The 21,612-nt window shown below is 42.3% G+C and overlaps 1 long non-coding RNA gene across 50 annotated transcripts in view; it reads right to left on the reverse strand.

Annotated features, from left to right (window-relative positions):
* Window positions 1-8: 8 nt before the first annotated feature.
* The window catches only part of LOC147800827 (uncharacterized), a 58,101-nt gene continuing 36,497 nt past the window's right edge, over window positions 9-21,612 (reverse strand). The window contains exons 2-3 of one of the 50 annotated variants that reach the window (XR_015431109.1): window positions 18,194-20,088; window positions 9-17,951 (exon numbers count right to left, since the gene is read on the reverse strand). This is a non-coding gene — a long non-coding RNA (uncharacterized LOC147800827). Of the gene's footprint in view, window positions 20,089-21,612 lie in introns of all 50 variants that reach the window. The other 49 variants (XR_015431087.1, XR_015431095.1, XR_015431116.1 and 46 more) reach the window with 49 other exon arrangements.

Raw genomic sequence — 21,612 nt, forward strand, 5'->3', positions numbered from 1 at the left:
GACCCCAGTACCTCAATTCACTGCTTAAGTCCTCGGAGTAACTTTGTTTTGCTTCAAAACTTGAACCCAGTACCTCCAATTATCTATTTATAGCTGGGAATCGCTGATTTTTCATTAAAACTTGATTCCAATACATCAAATCGTGTCTAGAGGTCGTGGGAAGACTGATTTTTCACTCAAATTTGACCCTAGTACCTCCAAACACCGCTAAAATCATCGCAGAAAATCTGTTTTTCTCAATAACTTGGTCCCTGTTCCTCCGATCCTCAAAATTCTACTTGAATCTTCGGAATTAGGCTCCAATTGGGTACTAGAACCAATATCTTCCAAAAAGATATTAAATCCGCCGAGTTAGCGATTTTAGCTCATATCTTGAGCCCTGTACCTCCGATCACAGCTTAAATCATCGGAGTAACTATCCAATTGAGTACTGGACCCATCTCCTCTGATTCACTGCTTAAATCCTCGGAGTAACTTTCCATTGCTCAAAACTTGACCCCAGTACCTCAAATCATCGCTTAAATCATCTAAGTAACACTCCACTTGAGTCCTGGAACCCACCTCCCCTAAATCCCTGCTTAAATCCTCGGAGTAACTTTCCATTGCTCGAAACTTGACCCCAGTACCTCAAATCATCGCTTAAATTCTCTAAGTAACACTCCACTTGAGTCCTGGAACCCACCTCCCCTAAATCCCTGCTTAAATCCTCGGAGTAACTTTCCATTGCTCGAAACTTGACCCCAGTACCTCAAATCATCGCTTAAATCATCTAAGTAACAATCCAATTGAGTACTAGGACCCATCTCCCCTAAATCCCTGCTTAAGTCCTCGAAGTAACATTGTTTTTCTCAAAACTTGACCCCAGTACCTCAAATCATCGCTTAAATCGTCTAAGTAACACTCCACTTGAGTCCTGGAACCCACCTCCCCTAAATCCCTGCTTAAATCCTCGGAGTAACTTTCCATTGCTCAAAACTTGACCCCAGTACCTCAAATCACCGCTTAAATCCTCTAAGTAACAATCCAATTGAGTCCTGGAACCCATCTCCCCCAAATCCCTGCTCAAGTCCTCGGAGTAACTTTCCATTGCTCGAAACTTGACCCCAGTACCTCAAATCACCGCTTAAATCCTCTAAGTAACAATCCAATTGAGTCCTGGAACCCATCTCCCCCAAATCCCTGCTCAAGTCCTCGGAGTAACTTTCCATTGCTCGAAACTTGACCCCAGTACCTCAAATCACCGCTTAAATCATCTAAGTAACAATCCAATTGAGTACTAGAACCCATCCCCTCTAAATCACTGCTTAAGTCCTCGGAGTAACTTTTTTTTGCTTCAAAACTTGACCCCAGTACCTCAATTCACTGCTTAAGTCCTCGGAGTAACTTTGTTTTGCTTCAAAACTTGAACCCAGTACCTCCAATTATCTATTTATAGCTGGGAATCGCTGATTTTTCATTAAAACTTGATTCCAATACATCAAATCGTGTCTAGAGGTCGTGGGAAGACTGATTTTTCACTCAAATTTGACCCTAGTACCTCCAAACACCGCTAAAATCATCGCAGAAAATCTGTTTTTCTCAATAACTTGGTCCCTGTTCCTCCGATCCTCAAAATTCTACTTGAATCTTCGGAATTAGGCTCCAATTGGGTACTAGAACCAATATCTTCCAAAAAGATATTAAATCCGCCGAGTTAGCGATTTTAGCTCATATCTTGAGCCCTGTACCTCCGATCACAGCTTAAATCATCGGAGTAACTATCCAATTGAGTACTGGACCCATCTCCTCTGATTCACTGCTTAAATCCTCGGAGTAACTTTCCATTGCTCAAAACTTGACCCCAGTACCTCAAATCATCGCTTAAATCATCTAAGTAACACTCCACTTGAGTCCTGGAACCCACCTCCCCTAAATCCCTGCTTAAATCCTCGGAGTAACTTTCCATTGCTCGAAACTTGACCCCAGTACCTCAAATCATCGCTTAAATTCTCTAAGTAACACTCCACTTGAGTCCTGGAACCCACCTCCCCTAAATCCCTGCTTAAATCCTCGGAGTAACTTTCCATTGCTCGAAACTTGACCCCAGTACCTCAAATCATCGCTTAAATCATCTAAGTAACAATCCAATTGAGTACTAGGACCCATCTCCCCTAAATCCCTGCTTAAGTCCTCGAAGTAACATTGTTTTTCTCAAAACTTGACCCCAGTACCTCAAATCATCGCTTAAATCGTCTAAGTAACACTCCACTTGAGTCCTGGAACCCACCTCCCCTAAATCCCTGCTTAAATCCTCGGAGTAACTTTCCATTGCTCAAAACTTGACCCCAGTACCTCAAATCACCGCTTAAATCCTCTAAGTAACAATCCAATTGAGTCCTGGAACCCATCTCCCCCAAATCCCTGCTCAAGTCCTCGGAGTAACTTTCCATTGCTCGAAACTTGACCCCAGTACCTCAAATCACCGCTTAAATCCTCTAAGTAACAATCCAATTGAGTCCTGGAACCCATCTCCCCCAAATCCCTGCTCAAGTCCTCGGAGTAACTTTCCATTGCTCGAAACTTGACCCCAGTACCTCAAATCACCGCTTAAATCATCTAAGTAACAATCCAATTGAGTACTAGAACCCATCCCCTCTAAATCACTGCTTAAGTCCTCGGAGTAACTTTTTTTTGCTTCAAAACTTGACCCCAGTACCTCAATTCACTGCTTAAGTCCTCGGAGTAACTTTGTTTTGCTTCAAAACTTGAACCCAGTACCTCCAATTATCTATTTATAGCTGGGAATCGCTGATTTTTCATTAAAACTTGATTCCAATACATCAAATCGTGTCTAGAGGTCGTGGGAAGACTGATTTTTCACTCAAATTTGACCCTAGTACCTCCAAACACCGCTAAAATCATCGCAGAAAATCTGTTTTTCTCAATAACTTGGTCCCTGTTCCTCCGATCCTCAAAATTCTACTTGAATCTTCGGAATTAGGCTCCAATTGGGTACTAGAACCAATATCTTCCAAAAAGATATTAAATCCGCCGAGTTAGCGATTTTAGCTCATATCTTGAGCCCTGTACCTCCGATCACAGCTTAAATCATCGGAGTAACTATCCAATTGAGTACTGGACCCATCTCCTCTGATTCACTGCTTAAATCCTCGGAGTAACTTTCCATTGCTCAAAACTTGACCCCAGTACCTCAAATCATCGCTTAAATCATCTAAGTAACACTCCACTTGAGTCCTGGAACCCACCTCCCCTAAATCCCTGCTTAAATCCTCGGAGTAACTTTCCATTGCTCGAAACTTGACCCCAGTACCTCAAATCATCGCTTAAATTCTCTAAGTAACACTCCACTTGAGTCCTGGAACCCACCTCCCCTAAATCCCTGCTTAAATCCTCGGAGTAACTTTCCATTGCTCGAAACTTGACCCCAGTACCTCAAATCATCGCTTAAATCATCTAAGTAACAATCCAATTGAGTACTAGGACCCATCTCCCCTAAATCCCTGCTTAAGTCCTCGAAGTAACATTGTTTTTCTCAAAACTTGACCCCAGTACCTCAAATCATCGCTTAAATCGTCTAAGTAACACTCCACTTGAGTCCTGGAACCCACCTCCCCTAAATCCCTGCTTAAATCCTCGGAGTAACTTTCCATTGCTCAAAACTTGACCCCAGTACCTCAAATCACCGCTTAAATCCTCTAAGTAACAATCCAATTGAGTCCTGGAACCCATCTCCCCCAAATCCCTGCTCAAGTCCTCGGAGTAACTTTCCATTGCTCGAAACTTGACCCCAGTACCTCAAATCACCGCTTAAATCCTCTAAGTAACAATCCAATTGAGTCCTGGAACCCATCTCCCCCAAATCCCTGCTCAAGTCCTCGGAGTAACTTTCCATTGCTCGAAACTTGACCCCAGTACCTCAAATCACCGCTTAAATCATCTAAGTAACAATCCAATTGAGTACTAGAACCCATCCCCTCTAAATCACTGCTTAAGTCCTCGGAGTAACTTTTTTTTGCTTCAAAACTTGACCCCAGTACCTCAATTCACTGCTTAAGTCCTCGGAGTAACTTTGTTTTGCTTCAAAACTTGAACCCAGTACCTCCAATTATCTATTTATAGCTGGGAATCGCTGATTTTTCATTAAAACTTGATTCCAATACATCAAATCGTGTCTAGAGGTCGTGGGAAGACTGATTTTTCACTCAAATTTGACCCTAGTACCTCCAAACACCGCTAAAATCATCGCAGAAAATCTGTTTTTCTCAATAACTTGGTCCCTGTTCCTCCGATCCTCAAAATTCTACTTGAATCTTCGGAATTAGGCTCCAATTGGGTACTAGAACCAATATCTTCCAAAAAGATATTAAATCCGCCGAGTTAGCGATTTTAGCTCATATCTTGAGCCCTGTACCTCCGATCACAGCTTAAATCATCGGAGTAACTATCCAATTGAGTACTGGACCCATCTCCTCTGATTCACTGCTTAAATCCTCGGAGTAACTTTCCATTGCTCAAAACTTGACCCCAGTACCTCAAATCATCGCTTAAATCATCTAAGTAACACTCCACTTGAGTCCTGGAACCCACCTCCCCTAAATCCCTGCTTAAATCCTCGGAGTAACTTTCCATTGCTCGAAACTTGACCCCAGTACCTCAAATCATCGCTTAAATTCTCTAAGTAACACTCCACTTGAGTCCTGGAACCCACCTCCCCTAAATCCCTGCTTAAATCCTCGGAGTAACTTTCCATTGCTCGAAACTTGACCCCAGTACCTCAAATCATCGCTTAAATCATCTAAGTAACAATCCAATTGAGTACTAGGACCCATCTCCCCTAAATCCCTGCTTAAGTCCTCGAAGTAACATTGTTTTTCTCAAAACTTGACCCCAGTACCTCAAATCATCGCTTAAATCGTCTAAGTAACACTCCACTTGAGTCCTGGAACCCACCTCCCCTAAATCCCTGCTTAAATCCTCGGAGTAACTTTCCATTGCTCAAAACTTGACCCCAGTACCTCAAATCACCGCTTAAATCCTCTAAGTAACAATCCAATTGAGTCCTGGAACCCATCTCCCCCAAATCCCTGCTCAAGTCCTCGGAGTAACTTTCCATTGCTCGAAACTTGACCCCAGTACCTCAAATCACCGCTTAAATCCTCTAAGTAACAATCCAATTGAGTCCTGGAACCCATCTCCCCCAAATCCCTGCTCAAGTCCTCGGAGTAACTTTCCATTGCTCGAAACTTGACCCCAGTACCTCAAATCACCGCTTAAATCATCTAAGTAACAATCCAATTGAGTACTAGAACCCATCCCCTCTAAATCACTGCTTAAGTCCTCGGAGTAACTTTTTTTTGCTTCAAAACTTGACCCCAGTACCTCAATTCACTGCTTAAGTCCTCGGAGTAACTTTGTTTTGCTTCAAAACTTGAACCCAGTACCTCCAATTATCTATTTATAGCTGGGAATCGCTGATTTTTCATTAAAACTTGATTCCAATACATCAAATCGTGTCTAGAGGTCGTGGGAAGACTGATTTTTCACTCAAATTTGACCCTAGTACCTCCAAACACCGCTAAAATCATCGCAGAAAATCTGTTTTTCTCAATAACTTGGTCCCTGTTCCTCCGATCCTCAAAATTCTACTTGAATCTTCGGAATTAGGCTCCAATTGGGTACTAGAACCAATATCTTCCAAAAAGATATTAAATCCGCCGAGTTAGCGATTTTAGCTCATATCTTGAGCCCTGTACCTCCGATCACAGCTTAAATCATCGGAGTAACTATCCAATTGAGTACTGGACCCATCTCCTCTGATTCACTGCTTAAATCCTCGGAGTAACTTTCCATTGCTCAAAACTTGACCCCAGTACCTCAAATCATCGCTTAAATCATCTAAGTAACACTCCACTTGAGTCCTGGAACCCACCTCCCCTAAATCCCTGCTTAAATCCTCGGAGTAACTTTCCATTGCTCGAAACTTGACCCCAGTACCTCAAATCATCGCTTAAATTCTCTAAGTAACACTCCACTTGAGTCCTGGAACCCACCTCCCCTAAATCCCTGCTTAAATCCTCGGAGTAACTTTCCATTGCTCGAAACTTGACCCCAGTACCTCAAATCATCGCTTAAATCATCTAAGTAACAATCCAATTGAGTACTAGGACCCATCTCCCCTAAATCCCTGCTTAAGTCCTCGAAGTAACATTGTTTTTCTCAAAACTTGACCCCAGTACCTCAAATCATCGCTTAAATCGTCTAAGTAACACTCCACTTGAGTCCTGGAACCCACCTCCCCTAAATCCCTGCTTAAATCCTCGGAGTAACTTTCCATTGCTCAAAACTTGACCCCAGTACCTCAAATCACCGCTTAAATCCTCTAAGTAACAATCCAATTGAGTCCTGGAACCCATCTCCCCCAAATCCCTGCTCAAGTCCTCGGAGTAACTTTCCATTGCTCGAAACTTGACCCCAGTACCTCAAATCACCGCTTAAATCCTCTAAGTAACAATCCAATTGAGTCCTGGAACCCATCTCCCCCAAATCCCTGCTCAAGTCCTCGGAGTAACTTTCCATTGCTCGAAACTTGACCCCAGTACCTCAAATCACCGCTTAAATCATCTAAGTAACAATCCAATTGAGTACTAGAACCCATCCCCTCTAAATCACTGCTTAAGTCCTCGGAGTAACTTTTTTTTGCTTCAAAACTTGACCCCAGTACCTCAATTCACTGCTTAAGTCCTCGGAGTAACTTTGTTTTGCTTCAAAACTTGAACCCAGTACCTCCAATTATCTATTTATAGCTGGGAATCGCTGATTTTTCATTAAAACTTGATTCCAATACATCAAATCGTGTCTAGAGGTCGTGGGAAGACTGATTTTTCACTCAAATTTGACCCTAGTACCTCCAAACACCGCTAAAATCATCGCAGAAAATCTGTTTTTCTCAATAACTTGGTCCCTGTTCCTCCGATCCTCAAAATTCTACTTGAATCTTCGGAATTAGGCTCCAATTGGGTACTAGAACCAATATCTTCCAAAAAGATATTAAATCCGCCGAGTTAGCGATTTTAGCTCATATCTTGAGCCCTGTACCTCCGATCACAGCTTAAATCATCGGAGTAACTATCCAATTGAGTACTGGACCCATCTCCTCTGATTCACTGCTTAAATCCTCGGAGTAACTTTCCATTGCTCAAAACTTGACCCCAGTACCTCAAATCATCGCTTAAATCATCTAAGTAACACTCCACTTGAGTCCTGGAACCCACCTCCCCTAAATCCCTGCTTAAATCCTCGGAGTAACTTTCCATTGCTCGAAACTTGACCCCAGTACCTCAAATCATCGCTTAAATTCTCTAAGTAACACTCCACTTGAGTCCTGGAACCCACCTCCCCTAAATCCCTGCTTAAATCCTCGGAGTAACTTTCCATTGCTCGAAACTTGACCCCAGTACCTCAAATCATCGCTTAAATCATCTAAGTAACAATCCAATTGAGTACTAGGACCCATCTCCCCTAAATCCCTGCTTAAGTCCTCGAAGTAACATTGTTTTTCTCAAAACTTGACCCCAGTACCTCAAATCATCGCTTAAATCGTCTAAGTAACACTCCACTTGAGTCCTGGAACCCACCTCCCCTAAATCCCTGCTTAAATCCTCGGAGTAACTTTCCATTGCTCAAAACTTGACCCCAGTACCTCAAATCACCGCTTAAATCCTCTAAGTAACAATCCAATTGAGTCCTGGAACCCATCTCCCCCAAATCCCTGCTCAAGTCCTCGGAGTAACTTTCCATTGCTCGAAACTTGACCCCAGTACCTCAAATCACCGCTTAAATCCTCTAAGTAACAATCCAATTGAGTCCTGGAACCCATCTCCCCCAAATCCCTGCTCAAGTCCTCGGAGTAACTTTCCATTGCTCGAAACTTGACCCCAGTACCTCAAATCACCGCTTAAATCATCTAAGTAACAATCCAATTGAGTACTAGAACCCATCCCCTCTAAATCACTGCTTAAGTCCTCGGAGTAACTTTTTTTTGCTTCAAAACTTGACCCCAGTACCTCAATTCACTGCTTAAGTCCTCGGAGTAACTTTGTTTTGCTTCAAAACTTGAACCCAGTACCTCCAATTATCTATTTATAGCTGGGAATCGCTGATTTTTCATTAAAACTTGATTCCAATACATCAAATCGTGTCTAGAGGTCGTGGGAAGACTGATTTTTCACTCAAATTTGACCCTAGTACCTCCAAACACCGCTAAAATCATCGCAGAAAATCTGTTTTTCTCAATAACTTGGTCCCTGTTCCTCCGATCCTCAAAATTCTACTTGAATCTTCGGAATTAGGCTCCAATTGGGTACTAGAACCAATATCTTCCAAAAAGATATTAAATCCGCCGAGTTAGCGATTTTAGCTCATATCTTGAGCCCTGTACCTCCGATCACAGCTTAAATCATCGGAGTAACTATCCAATTGAGTACTGGACCCATCTCCTCTGATTCACTGCTTAAATCCTCGGAGTAACTTTCCATTGCTCAAAACTTGACCCCAGTACCTCAAATCATCGCTTAAATCATCTAAGTAACACTCCACTTGAGTCCTGGAACCCACCTCCCCTAAATCCCTGCTTAAATCCTCGGAGTAACTTTCCATTGCTCGAAACTTGACCCCAGTACCTCAAATCATCGCTTAAATTCTCTAAGTAACACTCCACTTGAGTCCTGGAACCCACCTCCCCTAAATCCCTGCTTAAATCCTCGGAGTAACTTTCCATTGCTCGAAACTTGACCCCAGTACCTCAAATCATCGCTTAAATCATCTAAGTAACAATCCAATTGAGTACTAGGACCCATCTCCCCTAAATCCCTGCTTAAGTCCTCGAAGTAACATTGTTTTTCTCAAAACTTGACCCCAGTACCTCAAATCATCGCTTAAATCGTCTAAGTAACACTCCACTTGAGTCCTGGAACCCACCTCCCCTAAATCCCTGCTTAAATCCTCGGAGTAACTTTCCATTGCTCAAAACTTGACCCCAGTACCTCAAATCACCGCTTAAATCCTCTAAGTAACAATCCAATTGAGTCCTGGAACCCATCTCCCCCAAATCCCTGCTCAAGTCCTCGGAGTAACTTTCCATTGCTCGAAACTTGACCCCAGTACCTCAAATCACCGCTTAAATCCTCTAAGTAACAATCCAATTGAGTCCTGGAACCCATCTCCCCCAAATCCCTGCTCAAGTCCTCGGAGTAACTTTCCATTGCTCGAAACTTGACCCCAGTACCTCAAATCACCGCTTAAATCATCTAAGTAACAATCCAATTGAGTACTAGAACCCATCCCCTCTAAATCACTGCTTAAGTCCTCGGAGTAACTTTTTTTTGCTTCAAAACTTGACCCCAGTACCTCAATTCACTGCTTAAGTCCTCGGAGTAACTTTGTTTTGCTTCAAAACTTGAACCCAGTACCTCCAATTATCTATTTATAGCTGGGAATCGCTGATTTTTCATTAAAACTTGATTCCAATACATCAAATCGTGTCTAGAGGTCGTGGGAAGACTGATTTTTCACTCAAATTTGACCCTAGTACCTCCAAACACCGCTAAAATCATCGCAGAAAATCTGTTTTTCTCAATAACTTGGTCCCTGTTCCTCCGATCCTCAAAATTCTACTTGAATCTTCGGAATTAGGCTCCAATTGGGTACTAGAACCAATATCTTCCAAAAAGATATTAAATCCGCCGAGTTAGCGATTTTAGCTCATATCTTGAGCCCTGTACCTCCGATCACAGCTTAAATCATCGGAGTAACTATCCAATTGAGTACTGGACCCATCTCCTCTGATTCACTGCTTAAATCCTCGGAGTAACTTTCCATTGCTCAAAACTTGACCCCAGTACCTCAAATCATCGCTTAAATCATCTAAGTAACACTCCACTTGAGTCCTGGAACCCACCTCCCCTAAATCCCTGCTTAAATCCTCGGAGTAACTTTCCATTGCTCGAAACTTGACCCCAGTACCTCAAATCATCGCTTAAATTCTCTAAGTAACACTCCACTTGAGTCCTGGAACCCACCTCCCCTAAATCCCTGCTTAAATCCTCGGAGTAACTTTCCATTGCTCGAAACTTGACCCCAGTACCTCAAATCATCGCTTAAATCATCTAAGTAACAATCCAATTGAGTACTAGGACCCATCTCCCCTAAATCCCTGCTTAAGTCCTCGAAGTAACATTGTTTTTCTCAAAACTTGACCCCAGTACCTCAAATCATCGCTTAAATCGTCTAAGTAACACTCCACTTGAGTCCTGGAACCCACCTCCCCTAAATCCCTGCTTAAATCCTCGGAGTAACTTTCCATTGCTCAAAACTTGACCCCAGTACCTCAAATCACCGCTTAAATCCTCTAAGTAACAATCCAATTGAGTCCTGGAACCCATCTCCCCCAAATCCCTGCTCAAGTCCTCGGAGTAACTTTCCATTGCTCGAAACTTGACCCCAGTACCTCAAATCACCGCTTAAATCCTCTAAGTAACAATCCAATTGAGTCCTGGAACCCATCTCCCCCAAATCCCTGCTCAAGTCCTCGGAGTAACTTTCCATTGCTCGAAACTTGACCCCAGTACCTCAAATCACCGCTTAAATCATCTAAGTAACAATCCAATTGAGTACTAGAACCCATCCCCTCTAAATCACTGCTTAAGTCCTCGGAGTAACTTTTTTTTGCTTCAAAACTTGACCCCAGTACCTCAATTCACTGCTTAAGTCCTCGGAGTAACTTTGTTTTGCTTCAAAACTTGAACCCAGTACCTCCAATTATCTATTTATAGCTGGGAATCGCTGATTTTTCATTAAAACTTGATTCCAATACATCAAATCGTGTCTAGAGGTCGTGGGAAGACTGATTTTTCACTCAAATTTGACCCTAGTACCTCCAAACACCGCTAAAATCATCGCAGAAAATCTGTTTTTCTCAATAACTTGGTCCCTGTTCCTCCGATCCTCAAAATTCTACTTGAATCTTCGGAATTAGGCTCCAATTGGGTACTAGAACCAATATCTTCCAAAAAGATATTAAATCCGCCGAGTTAGCGATTTTAGCTCATATCTTGAGCCCTGTACCTCCGATCACAGCTTAAATCATCGGAGTAACTATCCAATTGAGTACTGGACCCATCTCCTCTGATTCACTGCTTAAATCCTCGGAGTAACTTTCCATTGCTCAAAACTTGACCCCAGTACCTCAAATCATCGCTTAAATCATCTAAGTAACACTCCACTTGAGTCCTGGAACCCACCTCCCCTAAATCCCTGCTTAAATCCTCGGAGTAACTTTCCATTGCTCGAAACTTGACCCCAGTACCTCAAATCATCGCTTAAATTCTCTAAGTAACACTCCACTTGAGTCCTGGAACCCACCTCCCCTAAATCCCTGCTTAAATCCTCGGAGTAACTTTCCATTGCTCGAAACTTGACCCCAGTACCTCAAATCATCGCTTAAATCATCTAAGTAACAATCCAATTGAGTACTAGGACCCATCTCCCCTAAATCCCTGCTTAAGTCCTCGAAGTAACATTGTTTTTCTCAAAACTTGACCCCAGTACCTCAAATCATCGCTTAAATCGTCTAAGTAACACTCCACTTGAGTCCTGGAACCCACCTCCCCTAAATCCCTGCTTAAATCCTCGGAGTAACTTTCCATTGCTCAAAACTTGACCCCAGTACCTCAAATCACCGCTTAAATCCTCTAAGTAACAATCCAATTGAGTCCTGGAACCCATCTCCCCCAAATCCCTGCTCAAGTCCTCGGAGTAACTTTCCATTGCTCGAAACTTGACCCCAGTACCTCAAATCACCGCTTAAATCCTCTAAGTAACAATCCAATTGAGTCCTGGAACCCATCTCCCCCAAATCCCTGCTCAAGTCCTCGGAGTAACTTTCCATTGCTCGAAACTTGACCCCAGTACCTCAAATCACCGCTTAAATCATCTAAGTAACAATCCAATTGAGTACTAGAACCCATCCCCTCTAAATCACTGCTTAAGTCCTCGGAGTAACTTTTTTTTGCTTCAAAACTTGACCCCAGTACCTCAATTCACTGCTTAAGTCCTCGGAGTAACTTTGTTTTGCTTCAAAACTTGAACCCAGTACCTCCAATTATCTATTTATAGCTGGGAATCGCTGATTTTTCATTAAAACTTGATTCCAATACATCAAATCGTGTCTAGAGGTCGTGGGAAGACTGATTTTTCACTCAAATTTGACCCTAGTACCTCCAAACACCGCTAAAATCATCGCAGAAAATCTGTTTTTCTCAATAACTTGGTCCCTGTTCCTCCGATCCTCAAAATTCTACTTGAATCTTCGGAATTAGGCTCCAATTGGGTACTAGAACCAATATCTTCCAAAAAGATATTAAATCCGCCGAGTTAGCGATTTTAGCTCATATCTTGAGCCCTGTACCTCCGATCACAGCTTAAATCATCGGAGTAACTATCCAATTGAGTACTGGACCCATCTCCTCTGATTCACTGCTTAAATCCTCGGAGTAACTTTCCATTGCTCAAAACTTGACCCCAGTACCTCAAATCATCGCTTAAATCATCTAAGTAACACTCCACTTGAGTCCTGGAACCCACCTCCCCTAAATCCCTGCTTAAATCCTCGGAGTAACTTTCCATTGCTCGAAACTTGACCCCAGTACCTCAAATCATCGCTTAAATTCTCTAAGTAACACTCCACTTGAGTCCTGGAACCCACCTCCCCTAAATCCCTGCTTAAATCCTCGGAGTAACTTTCCATTGCTCGAAACTTGACCCCAGTACCTCAAATCATCGCTTAAATCATCTAAGTAACAATCCAATTGAGTACTAGGACCCATCTCCCCTAAATCCCTGCTTAAGTCCTCGAAGTAACATTGTTTTTCTCAAAACTTGACCCCAGTACCTCAAATCATCGCTTAAATCGTCTAAGTAACACTCCACTTGAGTCCTGGAACCCACCTCCCCTAAATCCCTGCTTAAATCCTCGGAGTAACTTTCCATTGCTCAAAACTTGACCCCAGTACCTCAAATCACCGCTTAAATCCTCTAAGTAACAATCCAATTGAGTCCTGGAACCCATCTCCCCCAAATCCCTGCTCAAGTCCTCGGAGTAACTTTCCATTGCTCGAAACTTGACCCCAGTACCTCAAATCACCGCTTAAATCCTCTAAGTAACAATCCAATTGAGTCCTGGAACCCATCTCCCCCAAATCCCTGCTCAAGTCCTCGGAGTAACTTTCCATTGCTCGAAACTTGACCCCAGTACCTCAAATCACCGCTTAAATCATCTAAGTAACAATCCAATTGAGTACTAGAACCCATCCCCTCTAAATCACTGCTTAAGTCCTCGGAGTAACTTTTTTTTGCTTCAAAACTTGACCCCAGTACCTCAATTCACTGCTTAAGTCCTCGGAGTAACTTTGTTTTGCTTCAAAACTTGAACCCAGTACCTCCAATTATCTATTTATAGCTGGGAATCGCTGATTTTTCATTAAAACTTGATTCCAATACATCAAATCGTGTCTAGAGGTCGTGGGAAGACTGATTTTTCACTCAAATTTGACCCTAGTACCTCCAAACACCGCTAAAATCATCGCAGAAAATCTGTTTTTCTCAATAACTTGGTCCCTGTTCCTCCGATCCTCAAAATTCTACTTGAATCTTCGGAATTAGGCTCCAATTGGGTACTAGAACCAATATCTTCCAAAAAGATATTAAATCCGCCGAGTTAGCGATTTTAGCTCATATCTTGAGCCCTGTACCTCCGATCACAGCTTAAATCATCGGAGTAACTATCCAATTGAGTACTGGACCCATCTCCTCTGATTCACTGCTTAAATCCTCGGAGTAACTTTCCATTGCTCAAAACTTGACCCCAGTACCTCAAATCATCGCTTAAATCATCTAAGTAACACTCCACTTGAGTCCTGGAACCCACCTCCCCTAAATCCCTGCTTAAATCCTCGGAGTAACTTTCCATTGCTCGAAACTTGACCCCAGTACCTCAAATCATCGCTTAAATTCTCTAAGTAACACTCCACTTGAGTCCTGGAACCCACCTCCCCTAAATCCCTGCTTAAATCCTCGGAGTAACTTTCCATTGCTCGAAACTTGACCCCAGTACCTCAAATCATCGCTTAAATCATCTAAGTAACAATCCAATTGAGTACTAGGACCCATCTCCCCTAAATCCCTGCTTAAGTCCTCGAAGTAACATTGTTTTTCTCAAAACTTGACCCCAGTACCTCAAATCATCGCTTAAATCGTCTAAGTAACACTCCACTTGAGTCCTGGAACCCACCTCCCCTAAATCCCTGCTTAAATCCTCGGAGTAACTTTCCATTGCTCAAAACTTGACCCCAGTACCTCAAATCACCGCTTAAATCCTCTAAGTAACAATCCAATTGAGTCCTGGAACCCATCTCCCCCAAATCCCTGCTCAAGTCCTCGGAGTAACTTTCCATTGCTCGAAACTTGACCCCAGTACCTCAAATCACCGCTTAAATCCTCTAAGTAACAATCCAATTGAGTCCTGGAACCCATCTCCCCCAAATCCCTGCTCAAGTCCTCGGAGTAACTTTCCATTGCTCGAAACTTGACCCCAGTACCTCAAATCACCGCTTAAATCATCTAAGTAACAATCCAATTGAGTACTAGAACCCATCCCCTCTAAATCACTGCTTAAGTCCTCGGAGTAACTTTTTTTTGCTTCAAAACTTGACCCCAGTACCTCAATTCACTGCTTAAGTCCTCGGAGTAACTTTGTTTTGCTTCAAAACTTGAACCCAGTACCTCCAATTATCTATTTATAGCTGGGAATCGCTGATTTTTCATTAAAACTTGATTCCAATACATCAAATCGTGTCTAGAGGTCGTGGGAAGACTGATTTTTCACTCAAATTTGACCCTAGTACCTCCAAACACCGCTAAAATCATCGCAGAAAATCTGTTTTTCTCAATAACTTGGTCCCTGTTCCTCCGATCCTCAAAATTCTACTTGAATCTTCGGAATTAGGCTCCAATTGGGTACTAGAACCAATATCTTCCAAAAAGATATTAAATCCGCCGAGTTAGCGATTTTAGCTCATATCTTGAGCCCTGTACCTCCGATCACAGCTTAAATCATCGGAGTAACTATCCAATTGAGTACTGGACCCATCTCCTCTGATTCACTGCTTAAATCCTCGGAGTAACTTTCCATTGCTCAAAACTTGACCCCAGTACCTCAAATCATCGCTTAAATCATCTAAGTAACACTCCACTTGAGTCCTGGAACCCACCTCCCCTAAATCCCTGCTTAAATCCTCGGAGTAACTTTCCATTGCTCGAAACTTGACCCCAGTACCTCAAATCATCGCTTAAATTCTCTAAGTAACACTCCACTTGAGTCCTGGAACCCACCTCCCCTAAATCCCTGCTTAAATCCTCGGAGTAACTTTCCATTGCTCGAAACTTGACCCCAGTACCTCAAATCATCGCTTAAATCATCTAAGTAACAATCCAATTGAGTACTAGGACCCATCTCCCCTAAATCCCTGCTTAAGTCCTCGAAGTAACATTGTTTTTCTCAAAACTTGACCCCAGTACCTCAAATCATCGCTTAAATCGTCTAAGTAACACTCCACTTGAGTCCTGGAACCCACCTCCCCTAAATCCCTGCTTAAATCCTCGGAGTAACTTTCCATTGCTCAAAACTTGACCCCAGTACCTCAAATCACCGCTTAAATCCTCTAAGTAACAATCCAATTGAGTCCTGGAACCCATCTCCCCCAAATCCCTGCTCAAGTCCTCGGAGTAACTTTCCATTGCTCGAAACTTGACCCCAGTACCTCAAATCACCGCTTAAATCCTCTAAGTAACAATCCAATTGAGTCCTGGAACCCATCTCCCCCAAATCCCTGCTCAAGTCCTCGGAGTAACTTTCCATTGCTCGAAACTTGACCCCAGTACCTCAAATCACCGCTTAAATCATCTAAGTAACAATCCAATTGAGTACTAGAACCCATCCCCTCTAAATCACTGCTTAAGTCCTCGGAGTAACTTTTTTTTGCTTCAAAACTTGACCCCAGTACCTCAATTCACTGCTTAAGTCCTCGGAGTAACTTTGTTTTGCTTCAAAACTTGAACCCAGTACCTCCAATTATCTATTTATAGCTGGGAATCGCTGATTTTTCATTAAAACTTGATTCCAATACATCAAATCGTGTCTAGAGGTCGTGGGAAGACTGATTTTTCACTCAAATTTGACCCTAGTACCTCCAAACACCGCTAAAATCATCGCAGAAAATCTGTTTTTCTCAATAACTTGGTCCCTGTTCCTCCGATCCTCAAAATTCTACTTGAATCTTCGGAATTAGGCTCCAATTGGGTACTAGAACCAATATCTTCCAAAAAGATATTAAATCCGCCGAGTTAGCGATTTTAGCTCATATCTTGAGCCCTGTACCTCCGATCACAGCTTAAATCATCGGAGTAACTATCCAATTGAGTACTGGACCCATCTCCTCTGATTCACTGCTTAAATCCTCGGAGTAACTTTCCATTGCTCAAAACTTGACCCCAGTACCTCAAATCATCGCTTAAATCATCTAAGTAACACTCCACTTGAGTCCTGGAACCCACCTCCCCTAAATCCCTGCTTAAATCCTCGGAGTAACTTTCCATTGCTCGAAACTTGACCCCAGTACCTCAAATCATCGCTTAAATTCTCTAAGTAACACTCCACTTGAGTCCTGGAACCCACCTCCCCTAAATCCCTGCTTAAATCCTCGGAGTAACTTTCCATTGCTCGAAACTTGACCCCAGTACCTCAAATCATCGCTTAAATCATCTAAGTAACAATCCAATTGAGTACTAGGACCCATCTCCCCTAAATCCCTGCTTAAGTCCTCGAAGTAACATTGTTTTTCTCAAAACTTGACCCCAGTACCTCAAATCATCGCTTAAATCGTCTAAGTAACACTCCACTTGAGTCCTGGAACCCACCTCCCCTAAATCCCTGCTTAAATCCTCGGAGTAACTTTCCATTGCTCAAAACTTGACCCCAGTACCTCAAATCACCGCTTAAATCCTCTAAGTAACAATCCAATTGAGTCCTGGAACCCATCTCCCCCAAATCCCTGCTCAAGTCCTCGGAGTAACTTTCCATTGCTCGAAACTTGACCCCAGTACCTCAAATCACCGCTTAAATCCTCTAAGTAACAATCCAATTGAGTCCTGGAACCCATCTCCCCCAAATCCCTGCTCAAGTCCTCGGAGTAACTTTCCATTGCTCGAAACTTGACCCCAGTACCTCAAATCACCGCTTAAATCATCTAAGTAACAATCCAATTGAGTACTAGAACCCATCCCCTCTAAATCACTGCTTAAGTCCTCGGAGTAACTTTTTTTTGCTTCAAAACTTGACCCCAGTACCTCAATTCACTGCTTAAGTCCTCGGAGTAACTTTGTTTTGCTTCAAAACTTGAACCCAGTACCTCCAATTATCTATTTATAGCTGGGAATCGCTGATTTTTCATTAAAACTTGATTCCAATACATCAAATCGTGTCTAGAGGTCGTGGGAAGACTGATTTTTCACTCAAATTTGACCCTAGTACCTCCAAACACCGCTAAAATCATCGCAGAAAATCTGTTTTTCTCAATAACTTGGTCCCTGTTCCTCCGATCCTCAAAATTCTACTTGAATCTTCGGAATTAGGCTCCAATTGGGTACTAGAACCAATATCTTCCAAAAAGATATTAAATCCGCCGAGTTAGCGATTTTAGCTCATATCTTGAGCCCTGTACCTCCGATCACAGCTTAAATCATCGGAGTAACTATCCAATTGAGTACTGGACCCATCTCCTCTGATTCACTGCTTAAATCCTCGGAGTAACTTTCCATTGCTCAAAACTTGACCCCAGTACCTCAAATCATCGCTTAAATCATCTAAGTAACACTCCACTTGAGTCCTGGAACCCACCTCCCCTAAATCCCTGCTTAAATCCTCGGAGTAACTTTCCATTGCTCGAAACTTGACCCCAGTACCTCAAATCATCGCTTAAATTCTCTAAGTAACACTCCACTTGAGTCCTGGAACCCACCTCCCCTAAATCCCTGCTTAAATCCTCGGAGTAACTTTCCATTGCTCGAAACTTGACCCCAGTACCTCAAATCATCGCTTAAATCATCTAAGTAACAATCCAATTGAGTACTAGGACCCATCTCCCCTAAATCCCTGCTTAAGTCCTCGAAGTAACATTGTTTTTCTCAAAACTTGACCCCAGTACCTCAAATCATCGCTTAAATCGTCTAAGTAACACTCCACTTGAGTCCTGGAACCCACCTCCCCTAAATCCCTGCTTAAATCCTCGGAGTAACTTTCCATTGCTCAAAACTTGACCCCAGTACCTCAAATCACCGCTTAAATCCTCTAAGTAACAATCCAATTGAGTCCTGGAACCCATCTCCCCCAAATCCCTGCTCAAGTCCTCGGAGTAACTTTCCATTGCTCGAAACTTGACCCCAGTACCTCAAATCACCGCTTAAATCCTCTAAGTAACAATCCAATTGAGTCCTGGAACCCATCTCCCCCAAATCCCTGCTCAAGTCCTCGGAGTAACTTTCCATTGCTCGAAACTTGACCCCAGTACCTCAAATCACCGCTTAAATCATCTAAGTAACAATCCAATTGAGTACTAGAACCCATCCCCTCTAAATCACTGCTTAAGTCCTCGGAGTAACTTTTTTTTGCTTCAAAACTTGACCCCAGTACCTCAATTCACTGCTTAAGTCCTCGGAGTAACTTTGTTTTGCTTCAAAACTTGAACCCAGTACCTCCAATTATCTATTTATAGCTGGGAATCGCTGATTTTTCATTAAAACTTGATTCCAATACATCAAATCGTGTCTAGAGGTCGTGGGAAGACTGATTTTTCACTCAAATTTGACCCTAGTACCTCCAAACACCGCTAAAATCATCGCAGAAAATCTGTTTTTCTCAATAACTTGGTCCCTGTTCCTCCGATCCTCAAAATTCTACTTGAATCTTCGGAATTAGGCTCCAATTGGGTACTAGAACCAATATCTTCCAAAAAGATATTAAATCCGCCGAGTTAGCGATTTTAGCTCATATCTTGAGCCCAGTTCCTCTGATTTTTCATCGAAACTTGATGGTTGTTGTTACTTAACGTCGCTCTAGAGCTGCACTATGGGCTATTGGCGACGGTCTGGGAAACATCCCGGAGGACGATCCGAAGGCATGCCTTCACAATTTTGATCCTCTGCGGAAGGGATGGCACCCCCGCTTCAGTAGCCCGACGACCTGCGCGCGAAGTCGAGCACTTTACGGTAGCACAGTTTAACGAGGACAAATACCGCACACCCTCGGTCCCTACGCAGACTGATCCAAGTGGTCACCCACCCGCACACTGACCGTAGCCAGTGATGCTTGACTTCGGTGATCTGCTGGGAACCGTGTCTTAACGATCAGTCCACTGCGGGACCGAAACTTGATGGTACGTCATATAGATCCATGGTTGATTTTAGACATGCTACTTGTCTGTCAGCTTGCCCTTATATCAATCGTGGATGTACAATATTTGCTTGAGATGTCGCAATTGCGGGAGTCGCTAACGCGCGTGACAGGGAGCTGTGCTCCATCTCTGCTGTCCAGGCGGCCGCTTACAGCGGCCGCCTGGACGCAGCACCCCCTGCTTAAGCGACCGTTCATGTGCGCGTTTGCGTATACCAGAATTCCCTGTTAACCGAACCCCTTTACTTATCCTAGCAAAACCGGGCTACCGAAGCGGGGGAATTATCCCTCCAAAAATTGCGCAAACGTGTCTCCGCGAAAAGACTCTGGGCCAACTGAGTATCACGAAGAGTTCTGCTTTTACGAGAACAAGTTTGTGTTACCCAGTTTTATAGCGCCCTTTTTCAAATAAAAGATTTACTTACCTTCCTTTATTGATTCCTTATCCCTTTGTACAGCACTGGGACATATACGTCGCACTTTACTTAGTTGTAAATGAAACCATCTAAATCATTCGCAGCTACTGCCCTCTATAAACATTTTACGATATATATTATCTATGAATACAATTTCTTTTTCAAAATCTGGCATCACCAGAGTCATTCCAAATGTAACAAACATTAACAAATGCAACAATTAACAACACAACAAGTATTAACAAATTTTTCTTAATATTTAAACATTTTTCTTTAGAAAATTATGAAAATATAAAGTTTAGTTATTGTTTATGTTTTGAAAAATATCGACTTTTGTTTTTGTTATGTAATGAATAAGATGGATTTTAGCATACTTCAAATTGAAAACAGTTGCTTGTATGATAAAAAATGTATTGAAATTGCAGCAATCTTCATTTACAAAACTGAACAAGAGGCTGCAACTCGTGCCAGCTTTGTGTGGCTCTATATTGCAAAACCATTTACCAATGGAGAAATGTGCCCTGAAAAGGTAAATTTATTAAAAACTGTCAGTATGTCAGCAAACACTGTGGCTCGAAGGGTAGAAAACATCGCTGAAAATATATCCTCTCGACTGTTAGACAAAAATGGACATGTTGAGTGGTTTTCTTTGTCCTTGGATGAGTCAACAGATCTGTCAGATACTACTCAAGTGTTGATTTATATTCGAGGAGTAGATAAAAGCTATGAAGTGCATGAAGAACTTCTTTATATGTATAGTATTCATGGCACAACTACTGGTACAGATATTTTTAAAGGAGTTGAAATGGCCATTAATCAAAAGAACCTTCGATGGAAAAACTTGAAATGTATTACAACTGATGGAGGCAAAAACATGAGTGGGAAAGATAAAGGAGTGGTCGCTCTTGTGTCAGAGGCTGTAGAAAATGACGGTGGTTCAAAACCATTAGTCTTACATTGAATCATTCATCAACAGTCTTTGTGCGGAAAATGTTTGGATATGTCTGAAGTTCTGAAACCAGTCATATCGACTGTTAATTTTATCAGATCTTTTGGGCTGAATCACCGACAATTTATTGCAGAGATTGGAGAAAATGACTTACCTTATCATACTGCCGTACGTTGGCTTAGTTGTGGAAAAGTATTTCAGCACTTTTTTTGAACTTCGAGCAGTGATGGAATTTTTTTTTTAATGTAAAGCATCGCCCTCTTACTGAATTACAAAACAACGCATGGCTGTGGAAGTTAGCATTTTATGTTGATTTGACAAAACATGTGAACGAACTGAATTTGAGATTGCAAGGAGAAAACCAGCATCTTCCTGATTTATACACTAATATCTAATCATTCCGGAAGGAATTGATACTGTTTCAATCACAACTACGAAGAAAATGTTTTTAACATTTTAAAACATGTGAAATATTCATCCACACCACTGAGACTGAGTGTCCTATCGATTTTGCAATCGAAACTTTGAGTGCTTTGAAAATAAATTTTGATACTCGTTTCTCGGACTTTGATGCCATTGCGAATCAAATTAAGATGTTTCAGAATCCTTTTGATACTGACATTGAAACCCTAGCCCCGGAACTTCAAATGGAAATGATTGATCTACAGTGCAGTGATATAATTAAGAAC

The sequence above is a fragment of the Parasteatoda tepidariorum genome, unplaced genomic scaffold (genome assembly GCF_982258835.1).
Source record: "Parasteatoda tepidariorum strain Cologne lab strain unplaced genomic scaffold, Ptep-v5.0 scaffold_27, whole genome shotgun sequence".
NCBI lineage: Eukaryota > Metazoa > Arthropoda > Arachnida > Araneae > Theridiidae > Parasteatoda > Parasteatoda tepidariorum.